At 39.6% G+C, this 16,269-nt stretch overlaps 1 protein-coding gene across 2 annotated transcripts in view; it reads right to left on the bottom strand.

Moving 5' to 3' along the window:
- The window catches only part of LOC131467631 (FERM and PDZ domain-containing protein 1), a 35,929-nt gene extending 19,986 nt beyond the window's left edge, over window positions 1–15,943 (bottom strand). The window contains exons 1-2 of one of the 2 annotated variants that reach the window (XM_058641650.1): window positions 15,606–15,943; window positions 6,792–6,905 (exon numbers count right to left, since the gene is read on the bottom strand). The gene's annotated coding sequence lies outside the window, so the exon portion shown is untranslated. Of the gene's footprint in view, window positions 1–6,791; window positions 6,906–15,600 lie in introns of both variants that reach the window. The other variant, XM_058641649.1, reaches the window with a different exon arrangement.
- Between the last annotated feature and the right edge of the window lie 326 nt (window positions 15,944–16,269).

A 16,269-nucleotide genomic window follows, 5' to 3' on the forward strand; every position in this document is an offset into this window, starting at 1 on the left:
CCATGAGTTAATGGGTTCTTAGAATATTTTAGGTCGTATCAGGTTACAAACAAATGGGACTGAACAAGGATTACAGACTTCACACTAACTATAACTAACTAGCACTGGTTAAACAAATAGATGGTCTTCTTAAGAATTATACTAAACAACCATCAGGGTTTGAGTGTGAGTGTGAGTCTATTATAACATGAGTACAGAACATTATCCTGAGTAGTTAGTGGTCTCACTTGCTAGTTTCCTTTGTTATTTAATAGCCTGTGATGTCGGCTTTATAAATGATTTTCCCATTTAGACAAAAATATAGTGGACAATATTAGAGATGAGTATAAACATCAGTATAAACATGTCACATCTGATACAATCCAAAAATCTTATAGATCACAAAGTTAGTCATTTGGTAATATATCGATTTAATGCACTTGTTCTCTGTGTTGTGAATAAATAATAAAACTTCTCACGGACGTCTTGTTTTCTTCAGTTAGACAAATATCACAACACGATTGTCTTGCACTATATTGATTATCACAGAATTGTTGTGATGTGATATTATTGGTATCACGTGACGTATCGTGAGGTATGTGAAAATCATGTCTTTGAAACGGCTTGAAATGGAAACAACAGCTTCATGGTTTTGAACGTCCAACATGTCTAATAATGGACTGGACTGATATCGCTATCGGCAGATACTTGATTTTGAGATACTGGGATTGGTACACGACAAAGTGGTGGTATGTCTTCCCTACACAATATTAGTGTGATTGACAGCTGGTATTGTCCAATGGGAGCCTGGTTCATAGTGACTTCTGGTCTTCTTCTGAGTTCACGTTCTTCATGACCAGAAGTGGAGCAGCGATCCACAGCCTGTTATATGTAAAAATGTGTTTTTATATATATATGTATATGTATATATATATATATATATATATACATATATATATATATATATATATATGTATATGTCACACAGGAGTCTCTACATGCACCATGGTTTTGTTTTTCATCAGTGGAGACATCAGGAGAAAATGTCATGGTTTCTCTAACTTGATCATGGAAATGGAAGCTTTTAACCTGATGCACACGCTAACAGAAAACATGACAGACTAGCATAGGCCAAAGCATTAACATGGAAAAAAGACACACCCCCCCCCACACACGCACACGCACACGCACATGCACACGCACACGCACACACACCCTCTCCCATGTGACCGAGGCCGTGAGACAAAGAGCGGGTCATTAGCTGACACCGAACACCCTCTTCACATGGTCAAAGGCTGAATCTACTGCACTGTAACTGGGAAACAGATACTGATGCTGAGCATTCATGTAAAATCCCTTCACAATGAATGATAGATGTATCGAGCGAGGGTGAATGAGTGAGTGAGTGAACCAATGAAGGATGAATTATTCATTTATTTTAGAGAATAATTGATTATACAGTGGACTGTTGTGAGTGATTGATTAGACAGATGAAGGACGAGCAGATCACTGACAGTCAAGCAATAAGAGTACGACTAACTAAGAGAGTGAATAGTGTTTATTGTACTTGAATATTGTTGCAGCTGATTTTCTCTGTTTCTGCTTTGTTCTCTTTGTGCAGCTTTTCTCTCTCTCTCTCTCTCTCTCTCTCTTTTTTAAAATGATTCCATTGGTTGTTGGTGTTTGGGAGGTGAGGAAGACAATGCTCTGTTTCCTCCTCTTATATTATATTATATTCCGTCTCAGTATTGGTCCAGTACTGGTTTAGTATCACTAAATCTGTTATTGACACCTAACTTTCACAGAAAGAGCTGAATCTTTGTTTTAAATCCAGTTAAAAACGTTTCTATTCTCACACGCCTGTGATGGATTTGATCATAGTTTAGTCTTTATTTCTATTTTTCTGTGCTGGGTTTTATTTTTATTATACTTTGGTGTGTTTAAAATGTGTGTAAAACACAGTGAGTGCTACGAGCCTGAATATTGAACAGCTGGAGCATTTTCTGTCAATCAAATAAAGCAACAGCGTCGTTCTTATTCATACACAAACCTCTGAACAATCATGTTTTCTGTATCTTCTTATATTCATCACTTTCAATGATACATGTTCATCATCATCATTATTATTATTATTATTATTATTACTTTATTATTACACTGTTTTACTGTCTGCACTGTGTGAACAGTTATTACAGACGACTCGAGCCTGTATCACGGTATCAAACCATTCCTGGACACTTTAATGGCGTCTTTATTTGAACAATGAAATAATTTGAGAACACATGTATGGATTGATGAGTGAAGTGAACGAGTGAATGATCTCATTTGGGCCTGCTGTGTCCCTCAGTGAGCAGCTGCAGGAAGGAATCTCCCCCAGAAGGATGTTAGTGATGATGAGCATTATATCATCCATTAGAGCAAATGAGCAAAGGGGAGAGGAGAGGAGAGGAGAGGAGAGGAGAGGAGGAGAGGAGGAGAGGAGAGGAGGAGAGGAGGAGAGGAGAGGAGGAGAGGAGGAGAGGGAACAGAGACCATCGAGTACAATGTAACAAGCACAAGAATCTGAATGAGAAAATGACAGAAAGGAAACAAGTGTGATGGGGGGTGAGACAGGAAAAAGGCTTAGTGATGAAAGTGGTGTGTCACACAGACAGACAGCAATGTTTCCTCAGGGATCTTGAGTCATAATCACATTATCCATCCATCTGTCTGTGAGCACACCTCTCCTCCCTGTCTCTCCCTCCCTGTCTCACTCCTTGCGTTTTTAGATCTCACTCTTCCTGTTTGCGTCGCTCTCAGTGTCTCACTGCTCAGGTTACACAGACACAGAGCTGTGGACTTTTTCTTTTAATAATCCACCTATAGCTTGTAGCAGCACAATGATGTCACAAGTGAAATGGATGCAGACAACTTCACATTGACATCACTTACCTATGTTTAATGTTTTGTCTGAAAATGGAACATTAGGGACAGAAGTGAATGTGTCCACGCTTCCCCAATCCTCTCTAAACCATTGCAGTAAGTAGCTCTAATTGACAAAAGTGATGAACTCTGATGAGATCTACTGCAGCCATTCTTCTTGTTTAACAACAAAAGTGTGTAACATTAGATGAAGGAGGGAACATCACACTGCACTTCCTTCTCACATGAACACAGCAATATGGTGCTTTGTTTCCTTATAATGTTACAAGTTTTTTCTCTGTTATTTATTTAAAACAGACATTATATAGAATTCAAAAAGGCTCATATTGTTACAGCTGCTTTGTGTTTTCCAGGAAAGAAAATGTTCCTGCTGACTCGTCAGTGCAGAACTGATGAATGATCCTGCTGAATATTCGTAAAGCACTTTAGTTTGAAACGCCCATCCCTAGTATAACATTGAATAATACAAATATACAGTAAGTATGCTGTAGTGAAATGGAATGAGTTTCCTCTCCTACTGTCGACAGCACGGACAAAACAACAAGTATTTGACTGAAGAATAAAGGATTCTCCTGAATGCTGAGAAAAGGAGCGGGAGGTGAGTTGTATTCTGCAACCTCACCACTAGATGCCACTGAAGCGCACAGATTGGACCTTTAATAGAGGCGTTTCCATCCAGTCACTGAAAGGTTTTGTGCTCGGCTTTAATTGATTATTGAATCAAATCTCTGATAAATAATTAATGCAACTCTAACAGACACACTGGAAAAAGTGACATCTTCAACTTCTTCAAATCATTATTTTTATTTCAGCTTGATCCAAATCATTATGACTAATGCATTACCCGCTCAATATGTGATTGTTTTAGCGATATATATACATATATACATATATATGTATATATATATATATATCTGTTGTATTTCTGCTAATATATGTGCATTTTTTTATCCAAATAGAGATAAAACAAAAAATCGTGATATTTTGCGTGATCACACCAAAATATCGATTTTTAACATTGACGTTTTTAACTGATGTTACAAATAAATAACCCTTTTTGTGTGTTGGAATAAAATCATCAATTTGCATTATAGACGAAATAAACACAAATGATGGAGACGTGCCTCCGGAGAAAGAACTGAGCAAACAGAGTTTAAATGGAATTTCTCTATCAATAACTAACCATGAGAGTCGTTAACACTTAAATTTAGGGGTCGTGTGCGTCGCATGTCGCGTCGCACATCGCAGACACACATCGCAGACACTGGTATCCTCGTGCATCAGGGTCCTGTAGTATCTGACCTCACCATTGGTGGATGATACAAGTCTGAGTGCAGGGAATAGGACGAGGGCTGTCAAATGAATGACAGTGATATTTAGCCCCGATGGCAGCATTAATAAAGGTGAAGTTTGTTTACCACAGCTAACGTGTGAGCCTTTGGATTCACAGGTGAACTCTCTGCACACAGTGGTGGTCTCAGTGAGTGACCTGCCACACTCTCTCCTGACTGTCACTGACTGAGCTGCTTTTCCCGGTGTCGTTTATAACTTAGAACACTTTTTAGCTTCTAGCTACAAATCCCACCTAAATAAATAATAAGAGGTGAGTTGTGTGGTTGGGCTTCAGATCTGTTGGCACACAACTTTTATTAAATTGCTGCAGGAAACTTTGATGTCATTGCCAGAAGTGTCTGACTGCACTGATGCTGGCCAGAGACACAGACGCTGCAGAGAGCGGCAGCACTTAAACACTGCACCACCTTATGTCTTCATTCATTCACTCAGTCATCTGTTCTCTTTGCTGACTGCACCAGTCCGGTGGAGTATGTCCTCGCACTTCCTGTTTTTGTATGTTTCAGTTGTAAGAGACTGAGACGAAAAGCCAAAATAAAACGACTATTCATGCACTTTATGCTTCCATTAGCGGTCACATTAGCCATCGATTGGATGCATATCATCACAGTTTAATGGAGTTTTAATTGGGATGTATAATTTTACTTTGCTACTGAGATCAGCCTCCAGGTGATCAATACACACTCTATTTATCTGATTATACAACCCTCACTTTGCAATAAGCAAGCAGCAGTTTGTATGCAGATAAATGCAATTTGTGATTTGTATAAGTTTTAAATAGCACAGTAAAATAAAGGTGTCAAGTATATCTCTTGGAAACAACTGGTTTATCTAGTCAAAATAATATTAGGTGTTAAACACACTGAGAAAGACTATTTCTATTTATCTATTCAAACCTTTATTTTAGTCACATTGAGATTCAAGTTTCTCTTACAGGTGAAATGCAGCTGAATAACTGCATTAACAAGAAATAACACATGTGTTTTTCATTTATCAGTTAGTTGAAGCAAAGTGTCTTTTTCCTTTATTCTACATTTTAAATGAATCAGAGAGATCAGGAAACAATGCTTCATTTGGCACTTTCTCCTTTAACTGAATCCGGGTGTGAGACTTGAATTATGACTGCCTCGTAAGAGTGTAAACCATCTATATTTAATGAGCAGGAAGGTCAGGGATGACCAAGCCACCACAAAACGCACTGATGGGTCATAAAAGCAGAGTTGGTGATGTCCCATCTGTTATTCTAACCAACCGTTTACCAATAACTTATCCTTTGAGGGTCGTAATCCCATCTGACAGAGACCGGACACGTCCTGGACCGGTCACCAGCATTTAACTCTGCCAATACACACTCACAGTGAGTCACTCTCACATTCACGCCTACAATCAAGTCTGAGGAAACTTTGTGAACTTCAGTTGATATTTAGGTAAATGTCTCCCTTGCTCGTGACAACGCCACCTGCTGTTTCATGCCCTGCGTCGCTGGATGTACGCAGATGAGGCCGACGCAGGACAAACGTGGAGACATCATTACTAACAGTGTCGTGGACACTGTCCACTGTCTCTGTCTCTGTCTCCATGCAGAACAATGAGCGAGTAACATTCAGTGAGAGAGAGCCGATGAAACTTCTAACATCTCTGTCTCACCAGAGAAAACGACAAAGACAAACACAGAGAGTGCTGCAGATCAATCACAGTGGACGCCATGGGCACACATTTGGTCCTTGAAGTTGAGGGAATTGGTGCTGAAAATCCTTGAAAAGTCCTTGAATTTGATGTCAACCAAGGTGTGGGAGCCCTGATTGAAATTATTATTTGAAATTATTATTTCACCTTATTCTAACAAATCCATATGGAAAACATGTATGCAGTTTTAAAATGACAAATACTTCACTTCTCTAGGTGAAAGTGTTAAAGTATTTAGTGTGACACTACACTTAGCCTTGAACAATAGCACAACCCTGGAGTGGAACCCTAGTGAATGATATTGGTAAACCGTGTGCGTGTGTGTGTGTGTGCGTGTGTGTGGACAAAGATCTGGTGTGAAAAAGGTCCTTCAAACCAGGTTTATCTCAGACATGCTTGAGCATCAAATACACATGTATGAGTTTGCCAACTGTCAATCACATCAATCCAATTTCAAATTTCAAATGTTTGAAAAGTGTCTTGTGGACATAGTGTGTGTTGTACATATTGTGATTTAAACATGAATTACTCACAGGTTGATGCACAACATCATGCTCAGAATGCACACACACACACACACACACACAAACACAAACACAGTACAAGCTAATTGGATTAGATTGGAGTGTGTGTGTGTGTGTGTCTGCAGGCTGTGACGGGGATTTAGTGCGTCACTCCTGCTGAGCCAGATTACACTGAGCTTCACCTCAGCCTCACAGGTCTGTCACTCAGACGCTTCAGACTCCATTATCCTCTCAGCTTGTCATCTTTATTTTTGTGTACACAGTTCAACAAAAGCCTTTTCACATGTGTGTATTTACTGATGCACAGGAAGACACACACACACACACCTGCTCTCTGCCCCGTGTGTCAGGGCTCCATGAAGGTGCCGGTTACAGTCCCGCTCCGCCCGCTGTCTGCCCATCGCTGTGGTGAAGAAGACCGCGGTGACTTGTCTTCATCTCCTAAGAACAGGGACACAACATCGCCATCGAGTGTTAGGGCATCATCTCACAAAGCTGTCGCACAAACTGATGTGAAAACGGGAGGAGGTCTCTATTCTGTCAGGGAGAGAACAACGGAGCAAAAATCTAAAATACTGAGAGAGAAATGAAGATGGCGAGAGTAAATAAGTAAGAAAGATGATTCAGTGATTATTAGATGATGGAATCCAGGAAAATTCAAGGGTTTTATATTTGACATGTGATGGCCTGAGGGTAAAAACTCCTCTTCCTCCTCTTCCTCCTCAGACGGCAGTAATGCAACCTTACTGATGTGAACTGAACACCATAAGTAACATACAGAGCTGAGAGGGAGGGCAAGGAGCAGGGATGGAAGAGGAGGAGAGAGCAGATGTGTGAAGGGCAAAGACAAGCACAGACGAGCAAAGGAGCAACACAAATAACCATCAGAGAGTTTGACATGGATGACAAGAAATAAAGGTCAGGGGAAGATGTACAGGGAGGGAGGGAGGGAGGGAGGGAGGGGCAAAAAAGACGAGTGGGTGATCTGAGAGGAGGAAGACGTGGAGACGGGTGAGGTGAAGAAGACAGCAGGGCTCGTGCGGAGGCAGGATGGGCTGTTTGTGGAGTCCCACTTGCCCCTGCACTGCTCCAAACACCATCTATATTTAATGAGGTCCTTACAAAAGACCTGGGAAAAGAGATGCTGGGAACTTTCCTGTCTCTCTTCCTCCCACGTCTGACTTCAGACCACTCACATCCTCCCTCTCTCTCTCTCTGTTTCCTGTCATCCCTGCTTCAGTGAATTAGCCTCTTTTCATCATTCTTCAGTTATTTTTAAAGATTGATTGTTTTGCTCCATTCATCTGTGTCTCTGACTCCTCCCACAGTGAAACAAGCACACAGCACTAAACTGTGAGCTCAGCGTGGTGCTTCATTTCAGCCTGAGCATTTCAAACTGCATGACTGTGTCGTTCTCTGGGTTAAAAACTGAGTCGAGGGTGCGGAGAATCACTCGTATTCTCTCTGCCACAAAGACACAGCAGGAACATGTGCTGCCATTTGTCTTCTTCTTGTCTTCCTCTTGTCTTCTTCTTGTCTTCCTCTTGTCTTCTTCTTGTCTTCTCGCCCGTGTTCACACACACACTGAGGCACATGCTCTTTGCGAGTGTGTGTGTGTGTGCAACAATGTGTGTGTGTGTTTCTGTTATGTGAGCGAGTGGATGACGCTGGTGTGTGTTTGTATCTGTGTGTTAGTCAGAGTGCTGCGTGCATCAATAATGGATGTAGATAATGCAGCCGCTTCACTCTACCAACAACTAACAGGCGTACCGACACACAGAGGACGACGTAGGAAGAGGAGGGAGAGAGAGAGGGAGGGACATGAGGTGACGAAGAGATCAACATCGACTAACTGGAATGTGTTCTTATTGTTAAGGACGTATTTTTGCTCTCGTCCTGCACTTGTTTCTTCTGTGAGTTTCCATTAAAGGAAACTACTCACATCTGTCTAAAGTTTGCACAAAAAGTCAGGAAGTTTGTGTTTGGTTGATTATTTCTTTGTTGTAACAATAAATCTTATACCATTGGAAAGTCTATTTATTTCCCTTTAGAATGGAGCCACATTCTTCCACATGTGAAGAGGCCGGTTGTAACAACCGACCAGCAAAAGGACGACGAGGATGATTGAAAGAAAAGTAAAAGAAGACGTGAGGTCAGGTGACTTCTTGTTTATGACAGTAATACAGAAGAAATGTACTGTTGTACAGCTCAGACAAAGCAAAGTCAAAAAACTTAACAGAAGAGGATTTCAAAAAGTGAACTTCAGGCCCTGGTCCTGAATATTCACAATGAAAACCAAACTTAAGGAATTCTTTTTAAAGTTCATGGACGCGAGGAAGACTATAGGAGGAAGAGTGCCCAACATGCTAACACCTAGCTCCATGCTAAAGCAGAAACCACATGAGCAGAGGTGGACAGTCAATTCCCCACTTGTGCTTGTGTTTCTGTGTAACCATCACTTAACATTAACAACACCGCAGACATTAAACGTGCTTGATTGACTTTGCTGTAACCATAACGACAGGACACTTTGACGTTTATCATTTTCACGGATTCATAGAGATCATTTCATTTCCCACTTGTGCCTTTGATTGTCAGAGGATCAGAACACTTAAGCTGATTCTTACCCACATCTCATGCCTCCATGCAAAGACACTAACAGCTGTTGTTTACAGTGAATACAGTCCCATTGCAACAAAGTGCTCATAAAATGCAACTAAGTGAAGGTCCAGCATGGGCGACGTCATGAGACCACAACACACTCTCACAACTGCACGACAGGAAACATTGAAATCTTCCAGCCAAAGTCAAGTGATTTGATTTCATTTGAAAAAAACTCCCTCACTCTCTCTTTGGGACAAATAACCTTTAGACTGAATGTTCCTAGTGTCTTAAAACTGCTCTTTGACTTTTTTCAAAATGAAGGCTCGGAATTCGGCATGACTTTTCCATTTCTGTGAAGAAAACAATTTAAAAAACATTTTTACAAAAAAGGATCCATAATAAACATTATAATCTGCACATCATGAAGCGCGGGATATTTAGGGTTTTTGGATTGGATCCAATCTGATATCTGATCCAGTGATTTTGACCAGGACCGATTCTGTTACTGAGAGACTAACTGGATCATTATTATTTCCTGTATATGCTTGTGCATTGCACATGTGATGTTTATTACCATGTTTGACAAACAGAATGAGAGTTAAGCTGATGTTCAAACATGAGCTCATTCATATATCAATGAGTGTCAGGGAGCAGAGGGTTTGGCTTCCATTCAGAAAACACATTTTACTTTGACTCTACTCCATCAGTAAAGTAGACTGTTGTTTACGGTAAATATGAAAATAGGATTTGTGGTGCTATCGTATTTTTGTCCGTTTAATGAGGCAAAGTCTCTTCCTATTTATTTATTCATTCATTCATTCATTCATTCAACAAACCCTTTTTGTGAATTGATCGCAACTAATTTAGCTTGTGAACGTCTTAGTGAGATGTCCATCTGTCTGTTACTACTGACAGGTGAGGCCACTGACATGCAGCCTCTAGTGTCAGTGTTTAGTGGCTGATCGATCCAGTGACATGTGAGTCTGGTGACTTAAGTCCATTAAGTGAGGTTGATGCTGTTTACTTGATGTTTGAAAATTGTGCCTTTTGGTTGATTAGCATGCTCAATACTAAGGCTGCAGGTGTGTGTGCACACGAGGACGAGCTGATACGATATTCAGTGTCAGTATTGGACTGAAACTGGTCAAATTCACTGGATTTACTGGAAAAATAAATGACAATGATCAGAAATATCTCATCACATCTTCACTGATGGGACCAGAACATGAGTGAGAGCTAAAAGAAAAGAAAAGAAAAGAAAAGAAAAGAAAAGAAAAGAAAAGAAAAGAAAAGAAAGAAAAGAAAGAAAAGAAGGAGTGAGTGAGTGTAAAAGCTTGTGAGTCTGCTGAGTCATGTTGTGGTGATTTATTTACAGTGTATCCTAATGAAGCACATTTGTCACACCGTTTGGAGTGTTGTGTTTTTGATTCATTCATTTACAAGTTGTTGTTGTTTAAAAGGAGGAAAAAGAGAATTGGATCAATATCAGTAACAGTCGATAGTTGAGGTTCTGATACCGGTATCGTATCAAAAACTAAAAAGCAGCTTTCCTTTAAAAGACATGCATTCATTTCCATTCATCTTTGAAACCTAAACATCACCAGTTCTGCTTCATTAGGACCAGATTTTGGTCTCCATGAGGACTACTGGTCCTGACAAGACCAATGTCTAAAACACAGTTCTGTATCAAACAGAAGACAAATGATTCAGTGTCAAAAGTAAATAGTATTGATGATTTAATATTCCTCCATTGTAGTAAAAGTGTTATCTGTAACATGTGACAGCATTTACTTTTTCTTTTTCCTCTAATTAATATTACAGTCAACAAGACAATTTGACCTAAAGAATGAACGACCGTTGTAGTTCATGTTGTCACATAAGACACGTGTTAAAGGACTCATGAGAAGCTCAGTGCTCCACACTCAGACGCCTCCAGCAACACACTGAGATGGAAGATGGTCAACGGCTGCAACTGTTACCAGAGACAAGGCCACAATTTACAGAGTCATCAATGAAGCAGGAATCATGACATGTGTCATTATCTCACTGTAGATCCAACTGAATCAGCAGGCAGGTCTGTGTTTAGTGTGGGTGAATGGTGCCTTCAGCACTAAACGCCCTTTAGGAAACATTAATGCTCCTGCCTAAAACGCCTTCAATCAAGACTCTGAGCTGAAGCCAAACTTGGATGAAAAGTGCTGTGTCTACGGCAGCAGAGATTAGATTTGACCTAAAACCTTCTACACCTTGTTAGAGCAGTTCCATACTCTTAATCTGGTGCTCTTGCACCTTCATCACTTTGCACAAACTGCACACTGTACATATCTGTCTATCTGTCTATCTGTCTATCTGTCTGTCAATCATGCAGTCTGGACTATAAAGGCCACCATATGCCACTTTTCCACTACATGGACCCGGCACGCCTCGCCTCGCCTCACCTCGTTTTCCATTACTATAGTACCTCCTCAATGTGGGCGGAGCCATCACAGCATGGCTGCATGAAAGCGCTGTGACTTTGTTTCATACGCGACACACACACATGAGTGACTATTGACTTGTAAAGCAGTTGTGTTCGATGTACTGAAAACGATTAGTTGACTACTTCCTCCGTCTGACACAGTCACTGGACTGAAATACAGCAGCTGTCGCTAAATACACCAGACTCCTAAATATTGACATTTTAGACTTTAGATTTCAGGATGTTTAAGTCTTTTTACAGACTTAAACATCCTGAAATCGTATCTACAGTTCGGCGTTGTTCAGATTTGACGTCATGCTCATGACTCTTCCAGTGACGACAATCTCAGTCTGATGGAAAAGCAGAAAACCTTTCATGAGATTTACTGATGATAATATTTAGGTTGCAGTTGTTTGATGTTGAACTTTGAGGTCAAGGGTTGGATATGATTCGGCTTCTTATTTTACAGTTGAGTCTGAAGCTTATTCCAAGCTCTGACTGTGAAGAAGGAGCTGAGGGAGATTTGGTTACATCAGAGACTAAAGCTGACCGTTGCACTTATGATTCTTTAATGATGTTATTTTTAGAAGCTAAACAATTGTATCAAGATAAATAATAACCAGTGCCAAAAGCATTTTTTTAAAGGTTGGCTTTTAGCAACATCATTCTTTTCCATCAGTTCTACTCCACTGTTTGGTATCAGTCACGTACCTCATAGTACCTCCTCAATGTGGGCGGGGTCATCATAGCACAGACATCGTTTCATACGATCATCATTTCAGCCACAAACACAGGATTCTGCTGTCGCACTGTTGACGTCACATTTTAGTATCGGCTCAGCTCACTTCTAACCTCGACAGAGCAGGTACCAAAAAACACCAGGTACCAGGTACCAGGTACCAGGTACTGAGCTGAGCCGAGCCATGCTAGAACTGTATGATGGAAACGTGTCATGTTGCAGCTGAATATCACTCACTTTATGTCTCCTTTCCTTTAAACCATGTAGGAAACACTATGATAAGCTTCAGTTATCAGTCAAACTTCAAAAAGTTTAGTTAGTCCATTAAACACATGTGTGTTGGACCAACATGGCGGCCGACAAGACCAAGAGAGAAGACCCGCCCCTCATGTGAATATAAAATCTACACTCTTACATAAACATCAGTGTAATTATTCTATATTTCATTTCTGCTATTGTTTTTTTTACATGCTGGACCTGAAACACACAGTATTTATAGTATGTGCTGTTTTGACTGTATGTGTGTGTGTGTGTGTGTGCGCGCACACACACACACACACACACACACCAAGTTTCCTCTCTGTATTAAACTTGACAAATATGAAGCATCAAAAATGTAGCCGGGCCTAAATATAACATCATAAATGAGTAAATAGAGAGCAGTCAGAACACTTCATATTCTTCTGCCTCTGTTTCTGTTCAGCTCTGTGTGTCAAGTCTCACAATCATTACACAACACAATTACACACGCACGCACGCACGCACACACACACACACACACACAGTTCACATGCAGATTGAGAGTCAAACCTCATAGAGCTCATAGTAGAGCACAACACAGCAGCCACATCCCCAACAGTGTTACTGCTGTGTTTCAGGAGACTGAAGCATGACTCAGCAGAATGTCTGGAGCACCTTACTGTAATATGCATGTGCGCGCACACACACACACACACACACACACACACACACTGGACTGGGCTTCTGCCTGCACTGATGCATCAGTAAATCATTTGTTAGTCTGTGAGACTGTAGTCTGCATTTTTATATACTGTAGTATATAAAAATGCACATAAGCTTCCAGTTGTTTGGAAAGCTTGAGATTTGTGATTGGACCGGCGTCAGGTCAGTTTATGAAACACGAGGACAGTGGTGTCCACTCATATCTGCTGTGCTTCCTCCTCTATTTTCCTCTAAATGGGAACATGATTTACAAGACTGAGAAGAGCTGAAACTAGAGATCAGACCATTAACTCCTCAGGAAAGTGTTAACGGATTTTCCCATAGAGTTACAGTTAGGTGCATACATTAAACAAAATGTGTGTATTTGTCTAAATATGTGTAATACATATTTAGACAAATACACACATTTTGTTCTTTTGTCTCTGTACACCACCACAATGAATTTGAAATGAAACAATCAATATGAGATTAAAGTGTGGATCGAACAAGCCTCAAAATGTTCATCTTGACTTTGTTGCTGATTTTAACTTTAAAAGAGTCAAATGTCTGTGAGTAAGTGCTTCTTTCAATATCTGCCAGTTATTTACGATTTACGATGCACACAGACTTCGTAAATACAGCATGTGTTTGTTATGATATTCTTGTGAACAACTAAAAGATTTCTCCTTAGAAATCATGAAAAGTGAATCAGTTTGGTTTGTGAACAAAACAAGACATGTTATTATTATTATTATTATTATGATTTTTATTATATTGTTATTATTATTATGATGATTTTTATTATATTGTTATTATTATTATGATGATTTTTATTATATTGTTATTATTATTATTACTATTGTTATTATTGTTATTGTTATTATTATTATTATTATTATTATTATGGTTTTTAATATATTGTTATTATTATTATTGGTATTGTTATTGTTATTGTTATTGTTATTGTTATTATTATTATTATTATTATTATTATTGTTGGTATTTCCAGGTTTGGGTCAATATTTTTCAACATTTTTCAACACTTTCTGACATTTTAAGGACCAAACAAATACTCCATTAATCAAGAAAATGATTGACAGATGAATGGTTATTTGCAGCCCATTATTAATCTAAATAAAACAAAAAGCCACATTCACAGTGGAAGGACCACCTTCCTCACAGCTGTCAGTCCTTCCCAACACATTCACTGCATCATAGATTAGATTAGAGAAACTTATTTGCCTCCTAATATCAGCTTTTATGCAGTTTGTACTGATACTGCTGTACAAACTCATGCTGCAGGAAACTGAATTCTATTTAAGATTCAAATGTTTGTATCCAAATGTTGTTGTACAGTGACAACAAAGACCGTCTGTTTCTGATTCAGTAAGAGCAATATAGATATAAATGACAAATACTATACATTAGAAACATGAGCTACATCAAAGCAACATCTTAAATAATTCATTAAAAAATCTGACCGGTCATGTGACATTTATACCTGTGACGTGGAAACACCTTTTAGTTTCACGTCCATCTATAGAAACCAGGACAGCCGATTTCCTCAATAAACATTTACTGAAGCATATTTCTGTTGGGTTTCTCCAATCTGCATTTCCTGCCTTCGCTGCAGGTCATTTCACATAAAAATAGTGGGAAAAGTAAATATTAGCTGCATGAAATGGGGCAGAAACTCTGGTGGTGCAGCATTTATAAAGTTTTTAAAACGTACAAAAAGAGCTATTCATTAATTACATAGACTGACTGATTATTCTGTTTATTTATAAATGATGCAAATGTTCTGTTTGACACATGATTTGAAACACATGTCAACATCTGTGAGGTGGAGGAACATGAAGGAACACATTTACTATTGTTTTCATAATGGATCATCTGTTGATTATTTTCTCCATTAATCGACTAGTGAAAAATGTCAGAGCATGTTGATGGTGTTTCTCACACCTGTGTCTTCTTTTATCAACAAATTCACTTTCAATGATTTCTTTGTTATACAGAGCAAAGAAACCAGAGAACAGGGAGCTGAAATATCACAAAGCTTGTTTTAAGTATTGAAACAAAACAATTGATTATTAATTGATTATCAAAATAGTTGATGATTAATCGTAGCAGCCCTATTTTATTAAACAATCATCATCATCATCATAATGAATGATAATGCACTTCTCAAAACTAAAACTAAAACATAAATGGAAACAGAAATACAAGAATAACAAAAACACTGATGCACACGAATACAACATAAAACTAGACTTTAAAGACAAGTCATTCTCGACATGTTTGTACAAACAGTTACAGGCTCTCTCTCTCTGTGTGTGTGTGTGTGTGTGTGTGTGTGTGTGTGGTATATACATATATTAATCAGGTGTAAAGACCTTACTCAGTGTTGGCTCTCCCCCCCTCTCTCTCTCTCTCTCTCTCTCGCGCTCTCTCCCTCTCTCTCTCTGTGTAATCTCCTCCTGAGCGCAGGGCGGGTCGTCAGTCCGTCAGTCTGTCCCGATCCTCCTGGATGAGGAACAGTTCCGAAAAGAGCCGAAAATCCCGAAACCGAACTCTCTTCAGACTGAGAGGAAGTCAGTAAATCCACATCAGCTGCTGTTTACAGAAGAAATCCTTGTTAGAAATCACATGTGCGCGTGGCTTTTTGTTTTTTTTAGAAAGTCCCAGAGCAGGTGAGCGCGCGCGAGGATGCGAACGAGCGAGACGCACGCGGCTTAGGCAAAGACAGTAATCGTCTCTCTCGCTCTCTCTCTCTCTCTCGCGCTCTCTCTCTCTCTCTCTCTTTCTATCTCTATCTCTCTCTCTCTCTCTCTCTCTCTCTCTCTCTCTCGCTCTACCTACCACACACACACACACACACACACGTAGACTCTCCCATTCATTTAAAGCTCTAAACCAAAGCTTTATCCTTAACCTTAACCGTAACCAAACCACAGTCTTAGCCCAAACCTTAACCAGTCCTTCCTGCCTCATTAGGACCAGGTTTTGGTCTCCATGAGGACTCTTTATAATAGAAATGACCCGTAAGAGGGAGTACATACAAG

This window comes from Solea solea, chromosome 10 (assembly GCF_958295425.1).
Source record: "Solea solea chromosome 10, fSolSol10.1, whole genome shotgun sequence".
NCBI lineage: Eukaryota > Metazoa > Chordata > Actinopteri > Pleuronectiformes > Soleidae > Solea > Solea solea.